This window comes from Rattus norvegicus, chromosome X (genome assembly GCF_021556685.1).
Source record: "Rattus norvegicus strain SHRSP/BbbUtx chromosome X, alternate assembly SHRSP_T2T, whole genome shotgun sequence".
Taxonomy (NCBI): Eukaryota; Metazoa; Chordata; class Mammalia; order Rodentia; family Muridae; genus Rattus; species Rattus norvegicus.
The window spans coordinates 87,120,605-87,129,252 of record NC_141554.1 but is presented as its reverse complement, the minus strand read 5'-3'; positions in this window follow the sequence as shown (position 1 = coordinate 87,129,252).

Here is an 8,648-nt window from a genome sequence, read left to right as displayed (position 1 = left end):
ATGTGTGTTAGACAAAAAAAAAAGTCAATGTCCTCTGTCAAAAGAGCAAGCATTCTTAGTCATTGAACCATCTCCTGAGATCAAATAAGGATATGACTTTGATATCCAAATCCCATCAAAATGTTGGCTGTGGTTGTGTTCTTATATTCCCAGTGCTGTAGAGGCAGGGACAAAGGGATATCTGGAGGTTGTTGATCAGTCTACTTGATGAGCTCCAGGTTAATCGAGCTCAGTTTTGCAAAGACTTGGGTAGACAGATTTCTGAAGATCTCCTGGGTTCAAACTCCATGCTCCCACACCTATATGTATTCACACATCGATGAATTGAAAGCACAACAACAACAAAATAAGGGGAATATCTTTTCTTCCTTTGCCAAATAAGTATAAGATTTTCCCATAGTGAGAGAAAAGAAGTTGTGAAGGTGTCACAGTTTTTTTTATTTCATGTTGCTGTGATACAATATTACAACAAAAATAACGTATAAAAGAAAGGGTTCCCAGTTTCATGTTATAGTTCATCCTGACAGGGAAGTCACAGAAGGAAGAACCTGGTAGGTTAGCTACACTGTATCCAGAGTTAGGAAGCAGAAATCAACACATGCTTGTGACTAGCTGTTCCTCTTTTTGTTCAGTTCTAGACCCAGGCCCTGCAATAGTGCTGGCTACATTAAGTGTGGGCCATTACACCCCAATTAACCCTACTAAAGGACTCCTAAACATGCCCACAGACCACCTCATCAAGAGTCCTTTCTCAGCTGACTTCATGTTTTTTCCAAGTTGACAACTGGAATTAACCATCACAGGGGGCATGCAAATGAGAGTTTCTTTGTGTAATTTACATATATATTTTTACATGACTAAGTCTAATCATATATATGAACCAATCTATAGATGGATTACTCACACACATGCACACACACACACACACACACACACACAACAAACACACAAGGATTCTATTTGATGATGAGGTGGTGAGATGTAATATATTCTGACAATATGATTTCATGAATTAGATTAACACAGTTCTTTAAGTACAGGTCATATTACATCATGGCTAACTGACTAGTAGTCAAATATTTTGTTTCTACAAAGACCCAATAGACTTTAGGACTTGTTTTTTAAAAGAATGATGATATTCTGCATGTGAGATATGCTATAATAGTAGTGGCACATAGTTTGTGGAAGTACCAATCCAATATCTAATTTTACTTAATGCCTGCTCTACAAGATTGACACTACTTAGGTGACCAAGAACTAGAAACTGGATAGCCCAGGGATCTAGAGTAAAGCTAAAAGCTACTGTTCTTAAAAAATAAAAAAAGTAACAAGAAAATGGCTTCTTTTTTTGGATATTTCTTTTTATTTACATTTCAAATGTTATCTCTTTTCCTGGTTTCCCATCCATAAACCCCTTATTCCATTCCCCCTCCCCCTGCTTCTAGAATGGTGCTTCTCTATCCACCCACTCACTCCTTCCTACCTTCCTGTCTTAACATTCTCCTACACTGGAGCATTGAGCCTTGGTAGGACCACAGGTCCCCACACCCCATTGATGCCCAACAATGCCATCTTTTGCTACATGCGCAGCTGGTGTCATGTGTATTCTTTGGATGGTGGTTTAGTTCCTGGAAGCTCTGGTTGGTTGGTATTGTTATTCTTATGGGGTTGCAAAATATCATTCAGCTATATTCATCAGCTATCATCAGAAAAGCTTTTTCTATCGGCAAATGAGAAAAAAATACAGAGACCCACAGCCAGACATTTTGCAGAGATTAAGAGACTCTCTATATATACAAATACATAAATACATATTTTTGTGTCTGTTTTTGAGGCTTTTGTATATACAGTTTCAAGGCTGATCATTTTGAATTGGACAGTTTCATCCTTGTGACCTCTCCAATGGAATAGGCTTATTCTCCTTTTGCTGGAAGTCATTATTTACCTGCAATCCATTATATAGTATGGAAACCAAGGAGTGTAAACAACTCAATTGTTATTAATATTTCCAATTTGTTTATGTAGCTACTCATAGAAGAAACTGTTTCTACACACACCCCAATCACTCTTTCACACAAGCACACACTTCCTAGCATTCTGTTTGTTATAACATTTCTGTCTCCTTCTTCTGCAATGTTCCCTGAGTCATAGATGGAGAGATAATACAGATGTATCCACTTGAGCTGGGCACCCATGATCTATTGTTTTCTGCATTATGTCCACTGTTTTTTCTTTGCCATAAAAAGCATGATTCCTCTGAAAAGAGGTGGTAGCCACATTTATTCTGTGAATGTGATGATGAGCTTTAGAATGTAATAATAAATGATGCTGGTCTAGAAAAGTCATAGAAGTAGATTCATTTCTAATGTTCATGACACCACTGTCTTTAGGAAGCTTGTAGATTTCCAGTAGTAGACATGCTTTCCATCTTCTTAAGTGGGCCTCACATACAATTATACAGCAGTTGTTTGCCACTGGCATGTGAATGCCATTTATTAAACCTATAGTGGTTTCATGCCGTGCTAGATATTGTTATGGTTCACAGACATTTCAGCTGGATAGTACTGTTTAGTTGCTTCTCTGCCTTGACAGCTTGCATATTATTTTCTGGTACCATGGAGGCTAGACGGAAAGAAAGGCTTGCAGTTGAGATCTAGCTCAAATCATCAAAGTCTGTGCCCTAAGTGTCTTTAGTAATAAAGGCTCAACCTCAATCCCTATGAGACAAGCAAGAGCTACATTGGAAGTCTATGTAGCTTTGGAAGCTACTTGGTTTGCTGGAGAGTTTATAGGAAGATTAGACAATTGGATGTTATATAAGAGGAAGGAACCTCAATTAACAAAATGTCTCCATAAGATCAGGTAGTAGGCAGACCTGTAAGGCATTTTCCCGAGATCTGACATTTGTTAGACAAACCGAGGTTTTACACATTATTGGGAAAGGCATGTGCATGTATATTTGTGTATGTGCATTTGTGCATTACTATGAGACACTGGTATACCTGAAGCTCTTAATCTATGTTTGGATACTCACACTCTTGTATGATATGTATATATATATATCATACAATACAATACAATATAGCATGCTATATACATAGATATTACAAACATTTTAAGTGTTTAAAACAAGACTTAATTGTACTATAAAGTTTTTGCAATATTTAAAATTCAGTATCTATAAAACTCATTTGAGTATTTTTGTGCTCATTTTGTTAAAGTCTTGGAGCTTCAGTGCTACTACAAAAGGGTTGAATATTTTTTGAATGGACCACATGTATCTAGAGGCTAAAAACATCACTCTATTTTCAGGCATAAGTGGCTGATCACTAATAACTTCTGTGAGCATCCCAATACATTCTCACATCAACTTTATAATGCCTGCCTATGAAAAAGCATTTTCTTAGTTAGTGATTGATGGGAGAGGACCCAGCCCATTGTGGGCTGGTAGTCCTTAATGCATGCTGGGCATGCTATGAGGAACAAATCACTAAGTAACACCCTTCTTCCATGGCCTCTGCATCAGTTCCTGCCTCCAGGTTCCTGCCCTATTTGAGTTCCTTTTCTGACTTCCTGGGATGATGAACAGTGATGTGGAAGTATAAGCCACATAATTCCTTTCTTCCTAAAATTACTTTTTTCCTTATGGTATTTATCACAGCAATGAAAACCCTAATTAAGACACTTGGATTTCCCTTACCAAACATTAAAAATGAAATTTTCTGTACCTGTTATTAGTAAAACCACATAGCATAGAATAAGAGTAATATCATAGTTCTCAATATTTTTACTTGAAATTTTTACCCTGAGAAGAAATTTCTTTTTTCTAAAGAAGTAAATTTAAATGCAGTCAATAGCATTCTTTTGTTATAGTATGTCATTAGGCATGGGCAGACAGGTCACATTACAAAGTAATGTATTAAAAAACATTAAACATTAAATTGCATAATGAGTAATATGTGAAGATGCAAGTAGGTAGAGTCATCATATGTTCTGTGACATAAAAGTTGCTATTGTGCCTTAGGCCTCTATAAATGGCATTTTTGGACTGCAATCACAGACACATAGTTTAGTGTTTTCTACATTCATCACTGTGAGCTCCTTCAGATATGAAAGTATTTGCTATGAATGAAAACTCCACCAAAAAAGCATTGCTACTTGAGAACGCCATGGTGTCCTTGAAATCAAATGGTTATTTATTGTTTAGGAATATTACAGCAGCATGATTCACATGAGAGTTACACAGAGACACTGGTTTGTTACTTACCAACTAGTTTGAATGTCACTGATGTTGACAGTGTCCAAAAATTCAATAATCAAAGTATTAGTTCTATATTTAATTTGGTAAAAAAACATATTTGTCCTTCTTGGCTTGTCACTATTTCTCAGTTGTTAGTTAACATGAATTTATAAACATATTTATTCTGCAAATTGCATCAATTCTTTAGATTTTATTTACCACTAGGCTGGCATCTAAACTTTATCTTGCAATGTCAAATTAGAAATGATATATATATATATATATATATAATACTTTTTACATGGTTTTGAAATATGAAGCAGATTTGAGGGGAAAATAATGGGAAGGGAAGATAAAAGTTGTAACATGCAAGAAGATGTATACCATTCGATTCTTAAACGTTTTTGTGAATGTTTGTTATCGTGAGTGGGATCATTTTACATTTGTAAAAGACAAGATCTCCAAAGGAGCAAATAAGGAGAGTCTCGATGTAAAGATGCTCTTATGAGCCCATCAAGAGATTCTAATCAGCTTTGATTTGGACATCAAAAAATATTCTCTGTCCTGATTTCTGGTTCTCTGCCTAGGACTAATAATTTCAATATCACTTAACTTTATGTCTTCTTCATATCCTTTCCTCCCTACCAGTTATAAAACTAAAATCACTAATATAGATATACTTTTGGGTTCTTTTCAATAGGTCCTCTGGAAGGTACTATAACTGTCACATTTTGTGTATCCATTCAGCTATGAGAATCCAAAACAATCACTTGGCTATTTTTTTTTTAGATTAATAGTGTTACTCTTTATGAGGTACACTGTTGTCTTTAAATTACATCTTCATTTCTTCATGTTTCATGACATCCCGTTGAGGTAGGCTAGTTTTGTAACTTGCAGCTTAGAGGAAATTTGCCACTGGTAATATTTGGTCATGCTAGAAATTGTAGGATTTTATCAGCTATCTCTCTTGCATACCCATTTCATTATAATAGCCCAACTAAGGATTGAACTTTGGTTTTGCAAAAGATTTCCCAACTAATTTCCAAGTAGCTGCCTAGTCTGATAAAACCCAGACAATCCCTTAGCATGTCACAACAAAAATGATTATTGTGGTTGTTTATCCTATGGTTCCCTTTGGTGATGAACATAAAATCATACATAGAAAAATTATATATGATGATTTTGCCTCCATTATGTATTATCACAGTGTTTTATAACTTTGTTTAGAGCGTGGCTGCCTTTGACTCAGTTGTGTGCCATTGAATCCCATTCCACTAACTGGACTGCTTGGTTGGCCTCAGTGAAAGAGGAGGTGCTTAGTACTGCTGGGACAGGATTTCCTAAGGTGGAGTGGTACCCAAAAGGGCTTTCCCTTTCTCTGTTGTAAAGGGGTGGAGGTAATAGGAGGAGGGATTTGTAAGGGCAGGACTGGGAGGAAAGGAGGGAGGGGGGCACTAACTAAATTTTTAATGGTCATAAGGGTCACCACTTTACTGTAAGGAATAATGAAAAAAGGAAGCAGAAATTAGCTAGGTAGTTAATCATCCCAGAGAAGAATGACTATTTACTTTCTTGGCTGAAGGCCACAAGTATCCTTGGGCCTCTTGGCAGCATATTTACCAGAAGTGAGAGATGTCAGAAGTATGTGAAGGCTCTTGTTCCTTGTCTAATTCCTAAATTATTTGCAGGTTCTCTCTTCAATAGGAAAATGTTACAGTTATGCCTGGTTGGAGATCTAACACTGATGTAGAACCAGTTCAATCATCTGGCCAAGGGATTGCCCTAAAAAGGTACACTTATCTGAATCCATGTTGAACATATAAGCAGAATAGTACTTTAATGAGATAATGTTTTTTTTTTCTTCCCACAATACCCGTCTCCAGTAGTTTAAGGGACTGCAGCCATACAGGTTCATCAACCTGCCAAATAATATTCACAAAAGAGTATCTTGTCCTTTATTCTTTATATTGCTTTTCTCAACATTTGATGCTTCATCAATATATTGGGATCTGTTACATTTTTTCTACATCTCTCATCTCTGCTATGTAGTGAATTGTCTGTCTTTTTATATCTGACTCTTTTTTTTAAATTTTTTCTTGTTCACTGCCAGACATTGTATTAATACCACAATATAATACATGTCAGACATTTGTACATACCACATTATTACAAAATTCAAATACTTAGAAAAAGTTCAGCCTCTCTATTTTAGAATATTCAGAATCTCTAATACTTCAAGTCTTTACAACTGCAAAGTTTCACTAAAATTTCAAAGTCTCTTCAAAAGTTCAAACTCAGCTGTGGGCTCCTATAGAGTAGAAATAAGTCGAGTTCTCCCATCGTCTAAGAAGGAAGAACAGGAAACAATCACAATAGATCAAGGAAAACTAAAGTACAATAGTGTAAAGTCCAGCATCAGACTTCTGGGATTCACTGTCTTCTAGACTCCAAACAGCTTGCCATAGTGCACAAGCACGCACACACACGTGCGTATGCACACACACAATAACTTGTCTCCTGGGCTCAGGTTGGCTCCACTCTAAGGCCTCTTCACTCCCTGATGGTTGTCCCATGATACTGGCGTTTCCTTCAAACTCAGTACCCTCTGAATTCTCTTATAGTATCTAGTTCAGCTACTAGCATGAGAGGTAACCTTGCCCCTCTCTAGACTGCCATTTCTGTGTGCTTGAGGAAATACTCCTAGATATATGATCCCCAGTGATGGTGAGCTCTACTTCTTTTTTTTATTTATTATTAACTTGAGTATTTCTTATTTACATTTCGAGTGTTATTCCCTTTTCCGGTTTCCAGGCCAACATCCCCCTAACCCCTCCCCCTCCCCTTCTTTATGGATGTTCCCCTTCCCATCCTCCCCCCATTGCTGCCCTCCCCCCAACAATCATGTTCACTGGGGGTTCAGTCTTAGCAGGACCCAGGGCTTCCCCTTACACTGGTGATCTTACTAGGATATTAAATGCTACCTATGAGGTCAGAGTCCAGGGTCAGTCCATGTATAGTCTTTAGGTAGTGGCTTAGTCCCTGGAAGCTCTGGTTGCTTGGCATTGTTGTTCATATGGGGTCTCGAGCCCCTTCAAGCTTTCCAGTTCTTTCTCTGATTCCTTCAACGGGGGTCCTGTTCTCAGTTCAGTTATCTGACTCTTTTTAACCTCTATCTTCCATTCTCCTTTTGCTGGTAGCTGCTCAGATTAACAGCTTGTTTACCATAGGTGCTTTCATTTAAGTGCTTAATAAAAATGTTCTTGTACTTCAAAGAAAAGGCAACATCTCACTGTGGAGACAGGATGGCTTAGAACACACTATGTAAACCTGGCAGGCCTCACATTCTTGACATTCTTACCTCAGCACCCTGGAATTCTTGGATTATAGCTGTATGTCATTATACCAAGCTTAACTTTTTATTTTAATCTTTTCATTTCAGCAATATGATTTCTCTTATGGTGTAGTCATAAGTTACTAATACATTTTCTAAATACCAGCACTGTGAGACTTGATATATTGTTGCCTAGAGGCTTTGACTGTTATAGAAAAATAATGAAGACAGCCTGAACTGGCATTCTAAACCCATTGAAAAGGTGATTATACTGTGGCAGAACATCAAATGTCATTTCATCAACACTTTCTTTTACTACAAGAATAGTGCAAAGATACTGATAACTTGGAGTTCAAAATGATTGTTTATACAGTGTATTTTACTGTGGAACTGTGAAGAACCAGTTTCAACAAAAGAACAAACAAAACCTTTCAGAGAGCACCTGACAATTTGCTATGTATAATGTTCTATGTCAGAAATGCAGTATAAAACAATAATATACTCAATCTAAAAAATAAGAATACCTAGATACCTTTTATAGGGAATTGCCTGGCTCTTGTTTTTCTTCATTTAAAAAGTGAAATGGGACATGTAATAGGAAAATGTAAAGGAGACTACTGTAAGAGAGATAATATAAGCAGGGAGTGGGGAAGGGCAAAGGGGAGATGTGCTGGGTGTGGGTAACAGTGTGGAGTTGAATAGACAACAAAAACAATGTTTATACAAAAATCATGTCATCTCAACAAATGAAGAGATAAATGGCAGAAATTAATGAGTAAATGTTCAATTTTGAGGGACTCTGAATTCTGAACAAGTGAGTGTTTTAAGGGGTTAATGTTATAGTTTGAATATGGCATTCCCCTTCTACAATTATTTATTATCTATTGCAAAAATTGAAATCTATCATTTTAGTCTTGGTACATTGTGAGGTGTTCCTTAACAGAAATTAAGGTCTTTTTAATGAGAATATATCCTCATGTTAAGAAACCTGACTTTTTAAAAATGAAAGTAAGTTGATATAAAGCAAATCAAATTGCTGTTTGGTTTTCTTCAAGTGGATTGCAAAATGGCATGCTC